General features: G+C 44.1%; 1 protein-coding gene across 6 annotated transcripts in view; it reads left to right on the forward strand.

The window, feature by feature from the left end:
- The first annotated feature begins 366 nt into the window (after positions 1-366).
- SLC38A1 (solute carrier family 38 member 1) overlaps positions 367-23828 on the forward strand; it is a 62422-nt gene continuing 38960 nt past the window's right edge. The window contains exons 1-2 of one of the 6 annotated variants that reach the window (XM_081127988.1): positions 367-820; positions 4510-4586. The gene's annotated coding sequence lies outside the window, so the exon portion shown is untranslated. Of the gene's footprint in view, positions 1148-2294; positions 2446-4509; positions 4587-21045; positions 21161-23828 lie in introns of those variants that run through there. The other 5 variants (XM_081127989.1, XM_081127990.1, XM_081127986.1 and 2 more) reach the window with 5 other exon arrangements.

Consider the following 23828-nt stretch of genomic DNA (forward strand, 5'->3'; position numbering starts at 1 on the left):
GTCTGCGGCCGCGGGTTCCCGGAGCGGCAGGCCCCTCCCACTGCGGGTTACAGACAAAGACTTTCCAGAGGCGCTCGCGCGCCCCGCTGCCCCGGCCGCCTCGGCCCCTTTCCCGCCAACCGAGGCGGTGTCGGTGCTGTTCCCGGAACCAACACACCGCCGCATCGCTGCCCGCAGCTCCAGGCGCCAAAAGGGGCTCCAGGGGCTGCGCGGAGACCAGCCGCCCCCGCCGCCATCCGCACTCTGCGCCCTTCCCACAATGCAACTCCCCTCCCTCCGGCGGCGGGACTGGACTCAGGCGTACCCCGCAGGCGCCCCCCCACCCCCCCGGAACAGCCCTCCTCTCCTCCTAGCCTCCCCATTGCCATCGCCAAGGGTTCCCAATCTCCAGCCACCGCCACAGCCCGGTTCTGGGCTCGCTGCTGGGCCCCAGGAGGGCGTGGGGCAGGTGTCCAGGCTGCGCGCCGCCTCTGCTCCCGCAGCCACCCTCCGAGCGCCGGTCGTCTGCGTACCCCGCACCCCCTCCCCCACCCCTTTCCCGATGTTCAGTCTCCCGCAGCCGCGGTCGCTGCATCCTCAGCGACAGGGAGACAGCCGGCGCTGCCGCCAGGAGAGACACCATGTGACCCGCACTGCTCAGTAACAAGCAGCGTCGGTTCCAGAGCGGGCGCGCCTAGGGGAGGTGAGCGCGCGCAGGACGAGGAGGAATGGCCTGACTCTCCCCGTTAAACCCTCACAAGCTATGGATGCGCGCGGGCGACGCGGCCCCCGGTAGGAGAATGACTGCGATTCGAAACTCTCAGCGCCCGAGCGTGTCGCAGTAAGTGCGAGGCTGGCTGGCGGAGTGGCGGGCTGGAGGGGGTGGGGGGACTCTGATGCAATCCGCCACTGAGGAGGAGCAGAGCCAGGGGAGCGCGGGGCAGAGGCAGCCGCGCCGCTCTGTCTGAAGGTCGACGGGAACCTCCTCCCTTCACCTTCCTCGCCACGCCGAGCTTCCGCGCCCAGCCCTCGCGGACCGAGGCCACATTTTCCCGGCCGAGGCGGCTAGACCTTGACACAAAGGACATCACACGGCCGGCGGTAAAATCCGGAAGGGCGGACACCTTGACATCTCACCTTTTTGACACTTTTCCCTTTATTGCCCGAGGTAGGGGTGATTTTCCTGGCTCGGGAGAGCCGAGGGAGCGGCGGCGGGAGGAAAGGGATGCTGGAGACGTGCGGGGAGGAGGCGGTAACGTGGAAGTCATCCGTGCGGGCCTGAAAGGAAGGGGTGCGCGGCGGTGCCGGATGCATTGGAAATGTGCTTTTGGAAAAGTCCAGGTCTCCTGTTGTTCCGAGTGCACGTGGCTGCGTAAGGAGGCGCGGAGGTTCCCGATTTCACCTTCGCCTGGGCTGTGGCTTATTTTTTGGTTGCGTTTTCATAGTGGCCGCGCGTGTGGCACCCGACCTGCTTAAACTACACGAGGGTCAGGGACCGCGCGGGTCTGCGGGGAGAGCGCAGCCGAGGTGAGGGCGCGACTGCGTACCCGCGGAGTGTGTGCATCCTGGGCGTTGGGGCTAATTTCCTGTGTCCGCAGGGCCCAGCGGGGAGCGTGTGATGCCCGGGGGGCTGCGCGCGGCCGGCCGGGCTTCCAGGACTGGCCTGGGAGCTTGAGTAAACCCGCGCGCGTTTGCCGACCCTTCCCGGAGCCCTGCGGCTGTCTGAGTAACCGAGAGGAGTAGGAGGATGCGGGTGGAGGTCACTAAAGGGTACCAGCTGTGACTCACTGTCCTTTCCTGCCCTGAAGGGGTCCTTTCCAATATCAAGAAGGGGAGAAAGAGAGAAGTGCCGCTCCGGGAGCTGAGCGCGCTGGAACTGGCGAACAAAAGGCCACCGCTTGCGCGGGGCCCGGGCTCGGACTGTCTGGCTTCCACTCCACCTCCTCGGCCCATCCCGGCACCTTGCTCGCGTCCTTAAAAATGTTTCCACAAAAGGCCTTCTCACTGGCCACGTCGGTGCCGGAGCGAAAGCGCTCCACGGCCCGAGTGTGGGTCCCGGGGCGCTCGCCGCCCCAACCCGCCCCCCAGAGCTCTGCGCGCCTCGGCGCCCACCGCGACCCCCTCGACGCGGGGCTGCGGGATCTCCCGCCCTCCGATTGGGGCAGAACTGTAGTCAGAGAAGGTAGAAGCGCCTATGGCGGCAAAATTTCGCGGTTACGGCTTCACGGAGTTCCGGGTGCCTCTCGCAGGCTGCCGTGGGCTGCGGAGGGTGGTGCCACAATTGGGAGTCCTTTGTATCGCGCTCTGCGCCGCAGACCCAGTTTTTATCGCCCTGTTTCTCCGGCGGAAACCTAACTGCCGCCGGGAGCACGTCCTTTCTCAGACGAATCCAGGGGGCTGGATGGAGGCAAAGTCAGAAAGACCCCAAAGCTAGGAAACGCTATCTATGGATTTGACATCTCTGAGGTGGGTTTAAATTTATTTTATTTTACTTTATAACATAAGGGGGAGGAGAGACTAAATCTATGGTTTGCAGACGGCAGGGCCCAGCAAGGCTGTAATTTGTCACCTTGATGGAAGAAACTGTGCAACAACTCGTGCTTGTTCTGACGTCAGCAAGACAACGGAAAGAAAACCTGAGCTAGGTGGCTGGCTGCCCTCATTGTTACACATCTCACGCAGGGCTGGGACCCCAGAAATCTATGCGAAACAGTCAGCTGGGGGCACTGATCCTTTGTCGACCCCCTGGATTTTGATGGAGCCCCAACCTCAAAGGACTTGACTCTTCAGTCACTTCCGTTCTAAGCATCTAGAAACCCGCCAAGTTTGCTTTGAGGTCTTAACATCCATGAGGTCTGTTCACTATAAAAAAACACAAACTATATTCAATAAGTGTCTCCTATTGGGGGGCTTATTTTGTGGCAGGCGGGACTGACAAGATACAGTTCCTATTTCTGTGAGGCTTCTGTTCTCCTGGGGATACAGACAATAAATGCACGTATAAATGAATTTCAGATACTTGTTAGTGCAAGGAAGAAATAAAACAGGGTCATGTGGTGAGGGAGGGTGCTCGAGCTACATGACCCTCTAGGAGTGCCTGTGTAGAGAGGGTGGCATTTGTCCTGAGATTGAAGAGGCCAGGCATCATCAGGCTATTGCTAGTCTTGTCTTTTCCTCGCTCCAGATGATACTTGAGGGCAAAACCAGTCTTACTCATCACTGGCCCCTCACGTCCAGCAGAGTAGCTGCTTAATAAAATGCCCATTGGATTGAGATCTTGGTCAAGCTCCATCTCCTTCACCTCTTTGTGCTGTTGGTGACCATCCCTTCTTTTCTGCATCTCATTATTTGTTCCCCTTCTTCCAAGGTGAAGCGTTAAGTCTTTTTCTGCTCTGCTCCCCTTTCTCTCTTACCCACCCCTCACTTCTCAGCAGGTGCCGGGCCTTTGCAAATGCCCCTCAAACTTGTCTTCTTATCCCCAGTTCCAATGTCCCAAGTTCAAGTCCCTGTCGCCTGACCTGGACATGGCAATTCAAGTAGGGTGTTGGGATACAAGAATCATGAAACAGACATGGAGATACCCTGAAGAAACCAGCGCTCGGGGGAGGAAGTAGCAAGTGCGACACGTGGTTTAAGAGTGAAGTAGCAGCCTTCTGGTTGGTCTTCTCCATACCGAGCTCCCCTGTTTCAGCCTCCACACTTCCATGAGATCTGTATTTCTAAAACTCAGTTTGCACTTTTTAATGACCTTGCCTCTGAAAACCTTCAGTAGACTCCCATTGCCTACAATTAAAGTGTAAATTCCTTAACCAGGCACTCAGGACCCTCCACAACCTGACTCCTCACCTCTTTGTCCCAGTTCACCCTGTGCCTTCTCTGTCACTTTTCTCCCTCACTGTCAATGTTGATTCCAGACTGGAATGCCTGAGATTCTATATATTTGTGAAGGCCTAGCCCAAATTCCAAATTTCTACCTCTTTGAATAAGTGTTCACTGATCACCTTTTAGCATTTTTATTAAAGATTTGTTTACCTTTTACTGGTGGTTTGCACGATTGTCACTCCAGGTGATGGGTTTGGGGGATAAGGCCACAGGCTTTGAGTGAGACGTAAATACAAGCCGGCCCTTGGTATCTGTGGTTTCTGCACCCCTGGATTCAACCAACCGCAGATTAAAAAATACTTTTCTAGAATGTTATATTGGGGGGAAGGAGTCAGTGGGGGAAAAGGGGGACATTGTAATATTTTGAACAATAAAAAAATTAAAATAAATTAATTAAATGTTATATTGTTGTCAACATGTACCTATGTAGTTACTTAAACCTACCATGGTTGCATCTGTACTGAGCATGTACAGACTCTGTTGTCTTGTCATTATTCCCTAAACAATGTAGTATAACAAATACTTACATATCATTTACATTGTCTAAAGATGATTTAAAGTATATGGGGAGATGTACTTAGGTAATATACAAAATTGACGCTGTTGAATATAAGTGACTTGAGCTTCTATGGGTTTTAATATCCACAGGGGTCCTGGAACCAATCCTCCTAAGATACCAAGGGATGCCTGTACCAGGTCTTAACTTACCAGCTTAGGGACTTTGGGTAAGTTGGTTAGCATCTCTAAACCTCAGGGTTTTTTGTTTTCCATTTGTATAACGGGAATACTGATGATAACGATGATGGTGGTGGCAGTAGTGGTACCCATCTTATTGAGTAATCCTGAAGATTTAATTAAAATAATGGATGTGAAATGCTTGGCATGGTGTTAGCACTCCATATATATTGAATTAAAAGGAACTTCAGCCCTAGCCCGTTTGGCTCAGTGGTTAGAGTTGTCAGCCTGTGGACTGAAGGATCCCAGGTTTGATTCCAGCCAAAGGCACGCACCTTGGCCAAAGGCATGTACCTCAGTTGCAGGCTTGATCCCCCTGCCCTGGTGGGGGTGTGTTTGGGAGGCAACCAGTCGATGTGTTGCTCTCACATTGGTGTTTTTCTCTCTCTCTCCCTTCCACTCTCTCTGAAAAAGCAATGAAAAAAATATCCTTGGGTAAGGATTAAAAAAAACACACAAAAACTTCAGGTTTCTCATCTATCATAGGGAGTAGGGAAAGTTTATCAGTAAAGTTCCCTTTACCTCTGATATTCTATGACTATTTAATCATTTAAAAATATTTTTCTGAAAATAATATCTTGATGGAAACTATCTGACTCATTTCAGCCTCTGGGAGACTATGCATCTGTGAAAGGTCAGTGTGGGGGTGGGGGAAGTATGTGCATGGAAGTGGCACGTTCAAAATCACGTCATAGACCTCAGAAAACACACCTTGAACACTCACCCTAACCTGAGTCATTGTTATACTTATTTCTGAAAGTTGGTCACATTATATTAATTGGTTTTCTAGTGACCACCTGTGTGTAGGTTACTCACTAACAGTAAAGGGATTTAGTGGTTAGGAATGCCCCATGGTTTGGGGAAACCCGGGTTGCAATCAAGGAACTCTGCCTCAAGTGAAATTACAATGTGTCTGCCAATAATTAGCAGACTCTTGGGCAACTCATTTAACTTTTTTTTTCAAATATGTTTTTATTGATTTCAGAAAGAGAGAGGGAGAGAGAGATAGAAACATCAATGATTAGAGAATCATCAATCTGCTGCCTCCAGCAACCCCCCCCCCCCCGGGGGATCAAGCCTGAAACCTGGGCATGTGCCCTGACCAGGAATGGAACTGTGACCTCCTAGTTCACAGGTTGACGCTCAACCACTGAGCCACGCTGGTCGGGCTCATTTAACATTTTTATGCCTCATTTCTCATTGGTCTATTGTTAATAATAGTGGCTGAGCTGCCTAATTCAAAGTTGTGAAGATACAATGAAAAGAGAACCTAGAAAATCCTTAAACAAGTTAAAGGAATTATTAATGGTGATAATCATCTGAGGTTAAACACACTGCTAATGTTTAGAAGATGGGTTCGATTAGTGATTCTCAACTCTGGCTTCACATTGGTTTTACCTGGGGTCTTTTAAAAGCTATGAACGCCCAGACTCCATTTCCAGAGATTCAGATTTAGTTGGCCTGGGGTAGAGCTCAGACATGGGAATTAAAAAAACAACAACACAAGCACAACAAGCGTCAGGGATAATTCTAGTATGCAGTGGTTTAGAATGAAAAGCAGACAAAACAAAACCAGAAATTAAATGAAGATCTCCAAATGTTATTTGATAAAATCTTAGTAATGTGAAATCATGATGACTTTTCCCTTGACTCAACTAAACTAACCAGTTGTTGACATCATGGAGCCATAGCCTCAGGTTACAATTTATAACCTGAATTTCCCCAGGCATAGAAGCCTGTCCAGTGGGTGATACAGCCAGCGCCACATAAAGATTTAATGTGTGGATCTCAGTTTCCATCTCTTAGGAGTGACAGAGAAGATTGGGAAAGAAAGAGACAATGGAAAGCAAAAGGAAAGGGATAGGCTAGGGCCCAAGGTATGGAGGGAAGAGGCTCTGAGTGAGAGAGAGACATGACAGAGTACAGGGAAGAAGTTGTGTTTGCTTTATACTGGTTTTGTTTAGGTTGCAAACTGGTGGCTATAGAACCAAATGAAGCCTGTGGGTGTATTTTGTGTGACATCCAGTTTCTTTTAAAATTGTTTGGAATTAGTTGCCAACATCTAAATATCAGAATTTCCTTTAAAATCTGGATCTCTTGAATTTCTTGAATAAAAAAATCAAAAGCTTTTTCCTACTGAAATAGATGAGATACATGCTCTCCAGTTGCTTATGCCGATCTGCTTTGCTCATTTATTGTGCCTACCTGGGCCCTGGCTGCATTTGTTTTTAACCCTCAGTCTAAATCTGTAGATATTAATGCATATTAAAATCCCCTGGAGAGTGTTTAAAATATCCATGCTTGGATGCGTTCCTAGGTCAATTAAATCAGAAACTGGTGTGTGTTGGGGAGGGGAGGAATTATCACTATTATTATTTTAAACCTTTTTAAAACTTTTTAATTGTTATTGCATTTATTGGTTAATAAAATTATATAGGTTTCAAGTGTACAATTCTCTAACACATCATCTGTATTACACAATACACATCATTGTGTTGTGGTTCACCACCCAAAGTCAAGTCTCCTTCCGTCACCATTTATCTCCCCCTTCACCCTCTTCTACCTTCCCCCACCCCTTACCTCTGGGTATCACCACACTGTTGTCTGCGTCTATGAGGTTTTGTTTTTTTGGCTTAATCCCTTCCCTTTTTCACCCCGCCCTTCCCTTTTTCACCCCGCCCGGAACCTCCCCTCCTCTCTAACAGCTGTCAGTCTGTTTTCTGTATCTAGGAGACTGTTTCTACTATTTTGTTTGTTTATTTTGTTCATTAGATTCCACATATAAGTGAGTTCATATGGTATTTGTTTTTCTCTGACTGGCTTAATTCACTTAGCATAATACTCTCCAGGTCATCCATGTTGTCGAAAAAGGTATGGTTTCTTTCTTTTTTTTTCCTGTTGAGTAGTATTCCATTGTGTAAATGTCCCACAGCTTTTTATCCACTCATCTACTGATGGGCACTTGGGCTGCTTCCAAATCTTGGCTATTGTAAGTAATGCTTAAATGAACATAGGGGTGCATATATTCCTTCCAATTTGTGTTTCAGGTTTCTTTGGATATATTCCCAGAAGTGGAATCACTGGGTCATAAGGCAGTTCCATTTTCAATTTTTGAGGTAACCTCATACTGCTTTCCACAGTGGCTGCAGCAGTTTGCATTGCTACCAACAGTGCATGACGGTTCTCTTTCCTCCACATTCTCCCCAACACTTGTTTGTTGATTTCTTACTGATGGTCATTCTGACAGGTGTGATGGGATATTTCACTGTGGTTTTAACTTGCATTTCATTGATGATTAGTGATGTTGAGCATCTTTTCATATGTCTATTGGCCATCTGTATGTCCTTTTTGGAGAAGTGTCTATTCAGGTCCTTTGCCCATGCTTTAATTGGATTGTTTGTTTTTTTTGATCTGAGTTGTGTAAGTTCTTTATATTTGGGTATTAACCCCTTATCAGATATATCGGTAAATATGTTTTTCCGTTCAGTGTGTTGTCTTTTCATTTTGTTGATGGTTTCCTTTGCTGTGCAAAAGCTTTTTAGTTTGATGTAGTCCCATTTGCTTATTTTTTCTTTTGTTTCCCTTACTCGAAGAAACATATCAGAAAAATTGTTGCTACAAGAAATGTCCAAGATTTTACTGCCTGTGTTTTCTACTAGGGTTTTTATGATTTCGAGTCTTACATATAATTCTTTAATCCTTTTTGAGTTTATTCTTGTGTGTGGTGTAAGAAGGTGGTGTAGTTTCATTTTTTTGAGCGTATCTGTCCAATTTTCCAAACACCATTTGTTTAATAGACTGTCTTTACCCTATTGTATATTTTTGCCTTCTTTGTTGAATATTAATTAACCATAAAGATTTGAGAGTTTTTCTGGGCTCTCTATTCTGTTCCATTGATTCATATGTATGTTTTTATGCTAGTACCATAGTTTTGATTACTATGGCCTTGTATAGCTCAGTATCACAGCATGATTACTCCAACTTTGTTCTTCTTTCTCAAGATTGCTGTGGCTATTTCGGGTCTTTTGTGGTTCCATATAAGTTTTTGGAATATTTGTTCTAGTTCTGTGAAATACACCATTGGTATCTTGATAGGAATTACATTGGATCTATAGATTGCTTTGGGTAATATGGACATTTTAATTATGTTAATTCTTCCTATCCATGTACATGGTATATGCTTCCACATATTTGTATCTATTTCAATTTATTTCTTCAGTGTCTTATAATTTTCCAAGTAAAAGTGTTTTATATCCTTGGTTAAATTATTCTAAGGTGTGTTTTTTTAAATTTATTTTCTTAGGTGATTATTTTCTTAGTTTCCCTTTCTAAATGTTCATTATTGTTGTATAAAAATGCAACCAATTTCTGGTATTTATTTTGTATCCTGCTACTTTACTGAATTTATCAGTTCCAGTAGTTTTTTGGTGGAATCATTAGGGTTCTCTCTATATAATATCATGTCATCTGCAAATAATGGCAGTTTTACTTTCTCCTTTCGAATTTGGATGCCTTTTATGTTTTCTTTCTGTCTGATGGCTGTGGCCAGGGCTTCCAGTACTATGTTAAATAAGGGTGGTGAAAGTGGACATCTCTGTCTTGTTCCTGATCTTAAGGGAAACACTTTTCATTTTTGCCCATTGATGTTGGCTGTGGGTTTGTCATATATTGCCTTTATTATGTTGAGGTATGTTCCCTGTCTTCCCACTGTGCTGAGAGAGTTTATCATAAATGGGTGCTAGATTTTTATCAAATGCTTTTTCTGCATCTATTGATATGATCATGTGATTTTCATCCTTCATTTTGTTTCCCTCTTAGGACTGCTGTTGCTGTGTCCCATATATTTTGGGGAGTTATGTTCTCATTTTCATTTATTTCAAGGTATCTTTTGATTTCTTCCTTGAGCTCATTGTTAACCCGTTCATTGTTTAGTGACATGTTATTTAGCTTCCATGTCTTTATGTTTTTCAGTGTTTTTCTTGTGATTGATTTATAGTTTCATACTATTATGGCCAGAGAATATGGCTGATATGATTTCATTCTTCATAAATTTATTGAGACTTGTTTTGGTCCTAACATGTGGTCTGTCCTAGAATATGTTTCATGTGCACTTGAAAAGAATATATTCTGCTGCTTTGGGGTGAAATGCTCTGAAGATATCGATTAAATCCATCTGATCTAGTGTGTCATTTAAGGCTGCTGTTTCCTTGTTGATATTCTGTGTGGAAGATCTACCCATTGATGTCAGTGGGGTTTTAAAATCCCCTACTATGGCTGTATTACTGTCGATCTCCCCCTCTATGTCCATCAAGATTTGCTTTATATATTTAGGTGCTCCTAAGTTGGGTGCATAAATGTTTATAAGGGTTATATATTCTTGTTGGGTTGATCCATTTAACATTATGTAGTGTCCTTCTTTGTCTCTTTTATGGCCTTTATTTTAGTCTATTTTGTCAGATACAAGTATTTCTGTCCCACCTCTTTTTAATTTCCATTTGTAGGAAATATTTTTTTCTACCTTTTACTTTTATTCTGTGTGTATCTTTTGTTCTGAGGTGGATCTCCTGTAGACTGCATATATATGGGTCTTGTTTTCTTATTCATTCAGCTACCCTATGTCTTTTGATTAGAGCATTTAAGCCATCTACATTAAAGCGATTATTGAGCCCGGCCAGGCGTGGCTCAGTGGTTGAGCGCCAGCCTAGGATCCAGGCCATCGGGGTTTGATTCCCGGTCAGGGCACATGCCCGGATTGCGGGCTCAATCCCCAGGCAGGGGCGTGCAGGAGGCAGCCGATCAATGACTCTCATCATTGATGTTTCTATCTCTCTCCCTCTCCTTTCCTCTCTCTGAAATCAATAAAAATATATTTTAAAAATAAAAAAAATAAAGTGATTATTGATAGGTATGTATTTATTGCCATTTTAGTCTTTATAATAACTATGTTCCTCTGTTGTTGTCTTTTTTCTTTTTCCTTTTTCTTTTTCTTCTTAAAGAAGACCCTTTAACATTTCTTGTATTACTGGTTTGGTGGTAATGAGCTCCTTTAGCTTTTCCTTTTCTGAGAAGCTCTTTATTTCTTCTTCAATTTCAAATGATAGCTTTGCTGGGTAATGCAGTCTTAGTTGTAGATCCTTGCTTTTCGTCACTTTGAATATTCCATGCCAATTCCTTCTGGCTTGAAATGTTTCTATTGAGAAATTAGTTGACAGTCTTATGGGAGCTCCTTGTAGGTAACTAACTGTCTTTCTCTTGCTGCTTTTAAGATTCTCTTTTTCCCTTAACCTTTGCCATTTTAATTATGATGTGTCTTGGAGTGTGCCTCTTTGGGTTCATCCTGTTTGGGACTCTCTGCACTTCCTGGACTTGAATGTCTTTTTCTTTCACCAGGTTAGAGAAGGTTTTAATCATTATTTCTTCAAATAGGGTCTTGATTCCTTGCTCTTTCTCTTCTCCTTCTGTAACCCCTATGATGTGGATGTTTTACGCTTCATGTTGTCCCAAAGATCCCTTACACTAGCCTCAATTTTTTTAATTCTTTTTTTTTCCTTCTCATTTTGCTGCTCTGATTGGGTGTTTTCTACTACCTTGTGTGTGTGTGGTTTTTTTTCCTCACCCAGTGATATTTTTTCCATTGCTTTTCAGAGAGAGTGGAAGGGAGATTGAGAGAGAGAGAAAGAGAGAAATATTGATGCGAGAGAGACAGAGAGAGAAACATTGATGTGAGACACATCAATCGGTTGCCTTCTGTGTGTGCCCCAACCAGGGCCAGGGATCGAGCCTGCAGCCAAGGTATGTGCTCTTGGCCAGAATCAAACCCAAGACCCTTCAGTCTGCAGGCCAACTGAGCAAAACTGGCTAGAGCTACCTTGTCTTCTTAATTACTGATTTGATCCTCTGCTTCATACAACCTACTGTTTATTCTTTCTAGTGTATTCTGCATTTTACATATTGTATTCTTCATTTATTACTGTTTCTTTTTTATGGTTTCAGTGTCCTTTTTTATGCTTGCTCTCTCTCTGTTGAAGTTCTCACTAAGTTCCTTGATCCTCCTTATAACCAATTTTTTTTTTTTTTTTTTTGATAACTTGCTTGCCTCCATTTCATTAACTTTTTTCTGAAGATTTCTCCTGTTCTTTCATCTGGGACATGTTTATTTGTACCCCATTTTTGACTGCTTTTTTTGTGTTTGTTTCTATGTGTTAGGTAGATCTGCTATGACTCCTAGTCTTGGTAGGGTGGCCTTATGTAGTAGGTGTCCTTTGGGACCCAGTGGCACAGTCTCTTTGATCATCTGATCTGGGTGTTCCAGGAATGTCCCTGTGTGGGTTATGTGGGCCCTCCTGTTGAAATTGAGTGTTGATTCCCATTGGCCTGTTTGTGTGTGGGGTTGACCTTCAGGCTGGCTGATGGTGAGGATTTACCCTGACCACAGTGTATAAGCTGTTGTGCAGGTTCTGATAACACAAACAGAATTTGCCTCAGTAGGATCTGGTGCCTGCTGAGATCTCCATTTGGATATGCCACTTGTGAAGCTAATTGGATCCTGCTCTGATACTGTCTGAAACTTGCCACTGGGTGTTCTGGTTCTGGGGCCTTTTGGGAGGGACTTTGGTTCAGGCCAATGTCAGATGCTGCTTGTGACCGGCCCTGGGCAACCAGTTTGGAGGTACAAAGTGGTCTACAGTTTTTTGCTGCTTCTGCTGAATGTAGGTGTGTATGGAAAGAACCAAGCTGCACACTAAGGCCAGCTTTTAGCAGCACTGGGCCCAGGGGCAGGTCAGCAAAATTCCCAAGGCACCCCAAGATCTGCCTCCACCTGCCTCTACCTGCTGGCTGCCTGATAGGCTCTATCACTGAATGAGCCTCTAGCTGTACTAGAGTTGCATGAGGTAGGTTCTCAGTGAGTCACCAGGTAGGGGCAAGTGGTGTTCACCAGATCCATATAGGTTCAAACTCAGTGCCAGTGCTGGGTCTGAGGCCACTCAGCAAATGTCCCAAATCTTTCTCCCACCTGCCAGGTGCCCACAGACCTTTGTGGCAGTACAGAGTCTCAGGGAGTCATCAGGGTGAGGCCAGCAGAGTTTATCAGGACCAAATAGACCAAGATTTGGCTGCGTGAAGGGTGGACTCTGCACCACTTGACCATGAGAAGGAAATATGGCCCCCATCCTAGAGCCACACAACTCAGTTTCCAATATTGTTTTTTTTAAAGCTCCTGAGGTGATTCCTATTTTTAGTCAGAACTGAGGGCTCCTGGTCTAAGTCATCTATTCAAAAGGTTTGTCCACAAGTCCATCATCTTGTCTCTGATTATGATCCATTAAGAAATAGTCTATAGAATCATAAATTTAGAGGATTTTAGAAGTGGGGGATATATTTGAGAGTGTATTAGTTAATCTGCCTTTCCTATTTTAAGGTGAGAATACAGAGGCCCAGAGAGGAGGAAAAATTTGTTCAAAGACTAACCATCACCTGGTATTGGGTTATAGCATGTTTTATCTTTTCAAATAAAGGTCTGTTTTTAAATATTTCTTTTTATAAATGATCCTCTTTACATGCACCATTTTGTGGTGCTTTAAAATTCTTACTATTTCTGTGTGTGTGTTTTTTGTTTTTGTTTTTTTTAGAGTATTTTGTTGGGAGTTAACTGTCACAGCTTAGCCAGGACTTAAGAACAAACTCCCATTCACGGTTTTTAATTCAATAGCAATCCTTGGTCAGAGATATCAGTTGAGCAAAAACATACATGTGCAAATAAAAAGAATTTTTTCAAAGGCTGAACTTTCCAGGTTGTTTTCAGTAAATAATTACTAAAAACTCCATCTGTGAATTTTTTGTTGATGAGAAAGATATGTTTAACTTTGTGGTATTTACACTGCTCAGATACACTCACTATTCTAATTAAATTAAGTGTCAATTTAAAAAACATGTGATATATAGTCCATTCTCCTATATCCAGGGTTACAGGTTGAATTCATTAACTTCTGAAGTTTATCAGTATTTACTGTCTTAGAGAAGTCACAGTACTTTCAAAACATCTGAATATGGGTAGGTTAATTCCCAAACATCATAGGCTGGGCATATTGATAACAGACATTTAAAAGATCATATGGGCACTTGAACAGAAGAGGAGTTATGGAGCTGTAGGAGCAGGTGTTGGGATACAGTGGACAAGATAGGATTCAGGGAGACAGTCTGTCCAAGGAAGTGAGCAACTCATCTCCCTGCTCCAAACAGAAATGGTTAATACTTATCCCCTGGTGAGTTTCCTTTAACATGGGGCTTCTCACCCTCGGCACTACTGACATTTGGGGCCAGATAACTCTGTTGTAGACGGTTGTCTTGTGTATTGTATGTTTAGCAGCATCCTTGACCTCTTTCCACTAGAAGCTGGCAGCACCCCCTTACTTGCGAGGATCAAAATGTCTCCAGACATTGCCAAATGCCCCCCATCTTTTGTAATGCTTTAATGTATTTACCTATCACTTCATCATAGGTAAATACTCAATCACAGGTTGGTCATTGTTGAAAGACATCACACAGAAGTTTGGTTTGAAATTGAAAACTAAAAAAGCATGCAAGCAAACATGCTGGGCTTTGAAAGAAATGTAGGCATGGGCTTAATGGGAAGGAGTGGGAGGGAGTATGTTCAGAGCCAAGGGAATGATGTGAACAAAGCAGAAAACTGCTTGAAGAGTAGATCCATTGCAGGACTGGAAGGTTCAGAAAGAAAGTCATGGGAGAGAAAAATTAAAGAGACAATTGTGAGTAATCTGGGCTTTGAATTTGAGGTTCCAGAGATTAGACTTTACCCTGTAGACATTAGGAGCAGTTATGATTGGGGTGGGTAGGGGGGCAGGGATGTGCAAGACATATTTTCAGGAAGAATCTGTGTCTGTAGATGGGAAAGGGGAGGGGTGAGTAGGTAGCATGGAGGAAAGTGAAGGGCAAAGTCAGGATTGTGGAGCTGACAGGTTTGAGAGGAAGGGAAGGGACACCATGAAAGAATGTCGATAAGACTTGGTGACTGATTAGATATGAGGTAGCAATGAAGTGATATCTGGCTGGATTCCAAGTCTAAGTGATTAGGAGAATAAACATTATCTTTAACAGAAATAGAAAAGCTGATGTGTGAGGTCAGGCGATGTGTTCAGTTAGGCACGTGGAGTTCAAGGGAATGGCAGACATCCACATGGAGAGGTCCAGAGGGCAGCTGTAGCCTAGAAAGAATTTGTGGAAATTTTTTTGAGCAGGAAGGAACCTGAGAGACCATCTCCCTCCAGCCTTCTCATTTTACAGATGAAGAAACATGTGGCATGTTAAGTGACGTGATTATTATCAAGTAGTACTTGTGAGGGAGATCCTATTTCATAATACAAAGGAATTCTAGTTTTACGAAATGGAAATGCCTGGGGAAAAACATCTGAAGGATGCCCTGTGGGATGAACATGACACTACAGGCTTGAAATCGTAAAAAGGAAAGAATTTGGAGTGCTTTGAAGGAAGAGTGGAGGGCGGAAGAGCCAGCCCTGCACTAAGGGGGAGGGCGAAGGAAGGGAGCTGGCCAAGGAGGCCGAGAGCAGCACTTAGGAGGAGCAGTGAGGAGCAAGTTGGTGGAGGTCAGTGAACGGTGCTCCATGCTCTGGAAGGAGTTGAAGAGAGTGAGTACTGAGAAAAAGGCCTCTTGTCTTGATTAGGAAGCAGTAGCAATAGCAGCAATCATAGTCACCATAGCTTACAAGAACCAGGCCGGGCACTGCTGTACGTGCTGCACGTGGACCCCACCGTGGAATCATTGTAACATCTGTATGAGGTGGGTATTAGCTTATCTGTGTTTTACAGAAGTGGAAACTGAGGCAAAAAGGAGTTAACCTACTTGCCTGGAGTCACACAGCTCCAACTCCTAAATGGTGGAGCCAGAATTTGCCAGTTGGCCATGGTTTCAGGGGAGTGATGAGGACAGGAATAAGTTGTTCAGACTGTTGGCAGTAAAGAGAAGAGGGGCAGGGCAGGTGGTCGTTATGGTTCTGGGCAAGGTTACTTTCCAGATACAGAGCTGAGAGTGATTGACAGAAGTCAGAGAAGCCAGTGGAGAGGAAATGGCGATCCAGGGTCCTAGCAGAGCTGAGGTCACTAGCACGGGTTAAGTTGTGAGGTTTGAATAAGGATAGAGAAAACTGCCGTTTCTTCTGAGGTTGCTGACTAGCTCCCAGCCTGTTCACTACCAAGGGCCACTTTTACTATTCTTTACCTCCCAAGGGCCTCAGGTTTTCAAAGATTTTGAGTAGCAATTTTAAACTCTAATTTTAATTGAAGTATAATTGCTATGCAGTGCAACATCCAGGTCTTAACTATACTGTTCAATGAGTTTTGACTACAACTTTATTAATAATTTTTCATTTTTATTACTCGAAGGTACATAAAATTGCCAGTCAGAATCTAGGATTATCACATCAAATTAATGCAATCTAGCCAAAAGCAAGGATACCTGACATTTTAGTTAAGCTATTTAGCCTGTTTGAGGTCTTTCTAGATACAGAAAAGCAGCTCGTAGATCCATATCGTTACCATTCTAAGAGCCTGTTGATTCAAAGACCCCGAATGGGTGGACAGGCTCAGTCAGTTATTAGAAGAGATGGCAGGAAGAACGGGACCATCATCAGCCTCAGGCCTTAAGCTTTCTCAAAACCACGGACCTGGCTATCGTGATTGCTTCCCAGGAGCTGAGCTCGGAGAGGTGTGATTTTATTAGTTCTTCAGAATAAAACACCAACAGTGATTCATAATAATTTAAAAATTAAGTGAATGTGACTGTATATTTAGTGATATTAAGGAATTCTTGTTATTTTTTAGGTTTGACAGTGATATGGCGGCATTGTTTGAAAAAAGAGTTTTTACCTTTTAGGCATAAGTGCTGAAATATTTACAAATGATAGAATATCTGGGATCTGCTTTAAAATAATTCTATGTGAATGTGGGGGTACAACTTCAACAAGACTGGCTTGAATTGATAATAATTGAAGTTGGTACATGGGGGTTCATTATCCTGTTCACATTTATATATGTTTAAAAGTTCCCATAATAAAAATTTTAAAGGGGAAGAAAAAGAAAATTAAGAATATTAGTCAGGGTCTAATATAATAGAAATCTTTCTATGTATGTTAAACAAAAAGGGATTTAATACAGGAAATGAAGTGCCTATCAAATTGTTACAAGAGATGACACAGCAGGTCTGGCCCGGGCCTCTAGGGAATAATGACTAGAATACCACCATTCAGCTAGCCTGCTAAGGAAACTGCCACTTGTGCCTCTATCAGGAAGCTGGGAAACCGGGAAGCTGGTTCCTCATTGTCTCAACTGCATGTTCCAGGAACACACCACTTGAGCCAAATTTGATTGTCAGGAATCTGAAGACACTGTTGTTGGCTCCATTGCCGTCTGCTTCACCTGATAGAACTGGAGCAGCCAAATGGATGCCTTGCCCCCAGCACCTAGCTCTCTCTGATTGGTGGAATCTAAATTATATCTAGAACCCAAGCTGCAAAGGGATGTGGGAAATATAGTGTTCAGCTCTCCATCCTCTGTAGAACTGGACTACAACAAAGTGGGAACAAATATTGAGCGAGCCAGTCCACCACAAAGTACATTAGCAATTGAAATTGTAGTTTTGCTTATTTCTCCCAAAAAGTAATTTTGGAAAATGTTTAAGTTACGCTACATTCTTTGGTTTGGTTTTCCCTGTACAGTCTTTAAACCAGCTTTTACCAAACCTATAAAACCTCCTATTCCTCAAGAAACATGTATAATATCTTGCTCCCCTTACTCCAGCCAGGCCCATCTGAATGGTCATACGAGGCTATTCTATGCACATTTGGCCTCCATGTCTTTGCTTATGCTGTTCCCAATACAAGTATGCCTTTTCTATCCCCCAGTCTAAATCCTGCCTGTTTTTAGACATTGTGCAGGCCCTAGTACTTTGTAAAACCTTACCTGATTTCTCAAGGCCCCATTTCCTTTCCTACCTCCCTCCTTTCTTCCCCCCTTTCTTCCTTTCCTTCTTGTATGTACATATGTATGTCTGTCTGTCTCTGAGATCCTTCTGGACTTATTCTTTGTTCTGCCATATAGTTTGGTTCTATGATGCAAAGGTTTTATGGCGTATTGTCACTTTATGTGGGATGGTGTTGCTTGTTTAAATAGGCTCTGAGCAATGCAAAGCCAGACAAGTTTGCATATCTTCTCCTTTGCTACCTAACACCATGAAGAGCAGAGAGTAAGTTTTTGTATTGTATATTGTTCCTATTAATGTGCCAATAAGCATACCGGCATAATAAGGCAGTGAAGGATCAGAAATGTTCTGTGCTGAGTAAACTATAATTTGTTACCTAATATAAACATTGAGAGAGAGTAATTATGGTTGTGCTAACATCAAGATCTTCACATGATGACCCCATTCGGATTTTTAATTAATTGTATAGTCTGATAATTGCTTCGATCTTTCAGTGACACTATAATTCTTTGTTTCTTGACCTCCACCTGCACTTCTTGCCTCTGCGCATTTGATTATGTTCCTCTTCACTGAGAAGCTCAGCTCAGGCCTCATCTCTGCCTATCAGTCTCCTGCCTATCAGCAGTGTGACTGTCTAGTAGTAGCAGGTTGGATGTCAACTTATGGCACAGTCAAGGCGTTAATCAATAGAAGTAATGGTGTTGACCTGTGTTTACTGACAACTCAATATAGGAGCCCATATCTTGTTAAGTGAAAAAGATGTTTTTAAAACTGTATGGTATGACTTCCATTTTTAGAAATATATAATATTTATTTGTACTCATTCTTTTTCTTTTTTAATCTTTTTTTTAATTTTAATTCTTTTTTAAATTTATCTTTATTGCTGAAAGTATTACAGGTGTCCTTTTTTCCGCCCAACTGACCCCCTCCACTTCGCTCCCACCCCATCCCAGACCTTCACCCCATTATTGACTGTGTCCATGGGTTATGCATATAACTTCTTTGGTTAATCTCTTCCCATCCTCCACCCCCCTTCCCTCTTCCCTCTGAAATATGATTGTCTGTTGCATGCGTCAATGTCTCTGGATCTATTCATCACATTCTTTTGTTCATTAGCTTCTTCTTAAAGAAGATCCTTCAACATTTCCTGTAGTGCTGGTCTGGTGGTGATGAACTCCTTTAGCTTTTTCTTATCTGAGAAGCTCTTTATCTGACCTTCAATTCTGAATGATAGCTTTGCTGGGTAGAGCAATCTTGTTTGTAGTTCCATGTTTTTCATCACTTTGAATATTTCTTGCCACTCCCTTCTGGCCTGCAAAGTTTCTGTTGAGAAATCAGCTGACAGTTGTATGGGTGGTCCCTTGTAGATAACTAACTGCTTTTCTCTTGCTGCTTTTCAGATTCTCTCTTTGTTTTTAACCTTTGGAATTTTAATGATGATGTGTCTTGGTGTGGGCCTCTTTGGGTTCCTCTTGTTTGGGACCCTCTGTGCTTCCTGGAATTGTAAGTCTATTTCTTTTCTCAGGTAGGAGAAGTTTTCTGTAATTATTTTTTTAAATAGATTTTTAATTTCTTGCTCTCCTTCCTTCTGGCACCCCAATAATACAAATGTTGGGCCTCTTGAAGTTGTCCCAGTGGCTCCTTATACTATCTTCATATTTCTGGATTCTTTTTCTTTTTGCTCTTCTGGTTGGGTGTTTTTTGTTTCCTCATGTTCCAAATTGCTGATTTGATTCTCAGCGTCCTCTACTCTACTGTTGATTCCCTGTAAATTATTATTCATTTCAGTTCCTGTAGCCTTCATTTCAAATTGGTGCTTTGTTATGTCATCAATTTTCTCCGTTGTTTTCATAGTAATATGCTTGAGTATCCTTATAAACAAAATTCTGAACTCTGTATCTGTTAGCTTGGTTGGATCTATTTCATTTAGCTTCTCTTCTGGAGATTTCTTCTGTTCTTTCCTTTGTGACATGTTTCTTTGCCTCTGCATTTTGGCTGCTTCCAGGTGTTTGTTTCTATGTATTAGGTAGAGCTGCTGTGTCTCCTGGAATTGGTAGAGTGGCTTTGTGTAGTAGGTGTCCTGTAGGGTCCAATGGCTCAGCCTCCCCAGTCACCTGAGCTGGGCCTTCTAGGTGCTCCCGTGTGGGCTGTGTGCACTGTCCTGTTGTAGTTGAGCCTTGGTTGCTGTTGGGGTCACTGGGAGGAATTGACCCCCAGGCCAATCAGCTGTGAGAACCAGCTGCCTCTATAGCCAAAGAGCTGCTGTGCTGGAGACACCCCTATGGAGCAGGATTTACTTCAGTGGGGCTTTGGTGTTCACCAAGTGCACCCCTTGAGTGTGTCACTTGTGGATGTAGTAGTGTTGTAATCCAGTGTGGTTGAGTCTGACCACCAGGTGCACTGTCTCTGGGGCCTCCCGGGAGGTACAAAGTCAGCCTCTGCCAGTGCCTTGCCCTGGGCCACCCAGCATGAGCTACACAGCAAACCGTAGTTGGCTGCTACTTGTGCTGGGCTTGGAGGTGTCCAGGAGAGGCCAAGCTATGGACCAATGGAGGCTGCCGCTAGTGCCAGGCCTGGGGCCACTTATCAAGCTGTATGGGGCACGATGCTGCTTGTTTGAGAGATTTTAGGAAAGTCCTAAGCATAAAGCTCAAGGGGCCACCTGCACAGAAAAGCCCCTGGAAATGGCCTGGACGAGCTGCAGGTGGGGAGGGGCGGGGCCTCCAGAAATCACGGGGCGGGGCCAAAGGCGTGAGTCAGGCGCTGGTGATTCAAACATGGCGCCTGCCTGCCGGCTGTGTGTGGGGAGGACTGGCCAAAGGAGCAGTGGCCTCTGCAGCTCTTCTGCCCGGGAGGAAGCTGCCCCTCCACCTCTCGCCCCAATTTCTGGCAGGTTGGTTCCTCCCCAAGTGTCCCAGGTCCTTTCAGGCTGCTGCCCGGCGCTGGGCTCAGAGGGAGCGTCCGAGTGAGTCCGTGCCGGGCCCTTTAAGAGGAGCTGCTGGGGCTCCCGCACCCTCTGTGTCCCTCAGCCACAGTCCCCGCTGGTTTCACAGCCTGGAGTTGTGGGGACGTCTCTTCCCGGCCCTGGAGCCCTGGGCTGGGGGCCTGCTGTGGGGCTGGGACCCCTCGCTCCTCCGGAAACCACCACCCGGAGATGTCCCTCCTGGCTTTAAACCCAGCACCGGGTGTGGCCCTGGTGCCCGCCCTAGTTTCCCGGATTCAGCCCCGATCCACCCGCGTCTCCGCCCCTCCTCCCGGTCTCGATGCTCCTTCAGCTCCCTGGTTGTGGGGCTTCTGTGCAGCCAGATCTCAGGAGGCTCTGAGTGATGGTGGTTCCGTATTTTAGTTGTAATTTTGATGTGGTTGCGGGAGGCGGCGGGTACAGCTGCTACCTACGCTGCCGTCTTGTTTCCTCTCCTGTTCTTTTCATTTAACAGACATTTATTGAGTGCCTACTGTGTACCAGGCGCTATATCTATGTGCGTGCAAAAACCCTGGGAGATCATACTCCAGTATATATACAGTAATGGTCTCTGCTTGCTGAGATAACCGGTAACTTATTTCTTTATATTTGTTTCCTCCTTCATTGGCAAATTTATTTTTTACAATTTTTCTACAAAACCTATATTATTTATTAATAAGGAATTAATATATTTTTTAAAAGCACTTCCTCAAAATGCTTACAGTGTAATGCTATTTAAAAAAGTAGGTTAGCCCTGGCCGGTGACCTAGTGGTTAGTGGCCCTTCACACCCAAAGGTCACAGATTCTATTCCCGGCCCCGGTCAGGGTGCATGTGGGAGGCAACTGATCGATGTGTCTTTCTCACATTGATGTTTCTCTCTCTCTTCCTCTCTTTCCCCCTCCCTTTCACTCTCTAAAAATCAATGAAATATTTATCCTCAGGTGAGGATTAACTAACAAAAAAAGGTTAAAACAGTCTAAAATCCTAATTGTAAATCAAATACAGAGAGAGGAGGGGGGAAGCTAGAGAGGGAGAAAGAAGAAAGAAAAGAGGAAAGACATGAATACCCCACAGTGGCCATTTTTGGATAGTGGGATTTCTTTCACAGCAATTTTCTTTACAGATTCTACAGTGAACCTGTATTAGTTTTAGAATCAAGAAAAATAATTTTTTCAAGAGCCAGTGCAAATGTGACTTTTCTTTGATGCTGCCCAGACCTCTGAATATGACTTTTCCCAAACTTTTCACGTCCCTTTGTCACTTGCCACTCAATAAATACGTACAGTGAATGGATAGTATTTTCTGAGTGTTGCCTCAACCTTAGTGACAGGTGTCACTAACTTTGTTAATTTTCCCCATTTTCCAGGCTTTGTTTTCAAGAACAATGAGATTTCAGACAGGTTATTTCACAACAATAAAAATGTATTCTAAGGGGGGAAAAAAGAAATTAGGACACAGACAACACATGGACAGAGGAAAGACCATGTGAGACACAGTAAGGAGGCAGTTATCCGCAAGCCAGAGAGGGACCTCAGAAGGGGGCTTGGGCTTGAGCTTGATCTTGGACTTCTAGCTTCTAAAAGTATGAAAAAATAAATTTCTCTTTAAGCCAAAGGAGAAAAAATTATTCTTTATGATTAACTTAGTACTGGTATTTGCCTAATACTGATGTAATTTTAGTGGCCAGGGCTTCCTGTATTCTTTTTATTCTTTTCATTTTTTGTCCATTTTTTTAAATGACTAGTTTTATGTATATATGTTTATATATATGTTAATTGTGTAAACACACACATATGCACGCACACATATATTAATATGAAAGTTTAAATTCAAACAGTAGACTACTGACCTCTTGTTAGTCAAGCTTCCCCCCCTCCAGAAAGCTTTTGTCTAGTTCCATTTCCTACCAGTTTATGGAGAGAAAAGGACTCCTTAATCCAGATTGGAAATGCCATCCACTGAATCAGCTTTCTATTAGCCCTGTGGTATCTCTCCCTCTGAGGGAGCCCTACGGGAGAGAGCCAGTGTGGAGAGACTCTTAGAAATGACCCCGTCTTGTCCGTTTGTGCAGCTTTCGTCGAGGGGGTGGGGCAAGGGGTAAGGTGGTGTTCAACTGTTTTAATGCATTCAGCCTTTGCAAAGTGAAGACAGGCTGTAAACACTGCTACTGTGTGAAGGCACTCAAAGCAATTAGAAGTGGCCCGTCTCTAGTACTACCACCCTGGCTAGTAGAGTCCGCCCTGAGTTGCCACGTTGGCCTTAGACCGGGAGTTCACGGAGCTCACGTCTCCCTGTCGTGGCTTCCTGCTTTCCAGGAGAGACCCTGCCCTGCAGGAAGGGTGAAGCTCCTGGAACCTGAGGTATTAGAAAGTACTGATGTTTTGAAGCTGTAAAGGATCCTGGAACTGGGGAGATTTCATTCTAGATAGGAGAATGTGAATGAAAAGAAACAATGTGTGGCCTCCCTGTGGGGAGGAGAAAAGCATGGGAAAAGCATCTTCTAGGGTACTTTCTGTGGGTCCTGAAAATATTATCAGTTAGCCAAGTGCTTCTTGAGATATACTACGATGCTTAGATGGGCACATTGGTGTTTTGACTCTTTTTTTTAAAAATTATATTAATTGATTGGAGAGAGAGAGGAAGGGAGGAAGGGGGAGAGAGAGAGAGGTTTGTTGTTACACTTATTTATGCATTCCTTGGTTGATACTTATGTGTGCCCTGACCAGTGATTGAACCCGCAGCCTTGGCTTATTGAGACAACACTAACCAACTGAGCACCTGGCCAGGGCTGGTGTTTTGACTCTTAACTAAGCTTACAATCATCTTACGGAATTCAGAATCAGAAAAAACATCAAAATGTCATCCAATTACCATTAGAGGTTAAAAAAAAAAAAAAGTCATTGACATCCTGCTTCATTCCATGGTCCCCATCACCTCATTGAGAGTCTCCCGGTGAGGCTTCTGCAAGTATAGAAGCCTTACTTTTGAAACTGCATTCGCCACTCTTGCCACCTGCTTTTTGATTTGTGACGCTGTGTGTCTGAAACTTGGTCCCCTCCTCATATACTGTTGGTGACCCTTCAGAAACTTAAATCACAGTCATCCATGTCAGGGAAAATGTGAGCTCTGCAAGTCTTTTGTGTCTGATGAGGAAATGTAGTTTCAGATGGATTAACCCAAATCCCCTGAGTATGAATTTTTCTCTAATTCCCTGACATGGAGTGATTTTGTTGAAGAGATTGCATTAATCTCTTGC

Source organism: Miniopterus schreibersii, assembly GCF_964146895.1.
Source record: "Miniopterus schreibersii genome assembly, chromosome: 2".
Lineage (NCBI taxonomy): Eukaryota > Metazoa > Chordata > Mammalia > Chiroptera > Miniopteridae > Miniopterus > Miniopterus schreibersii.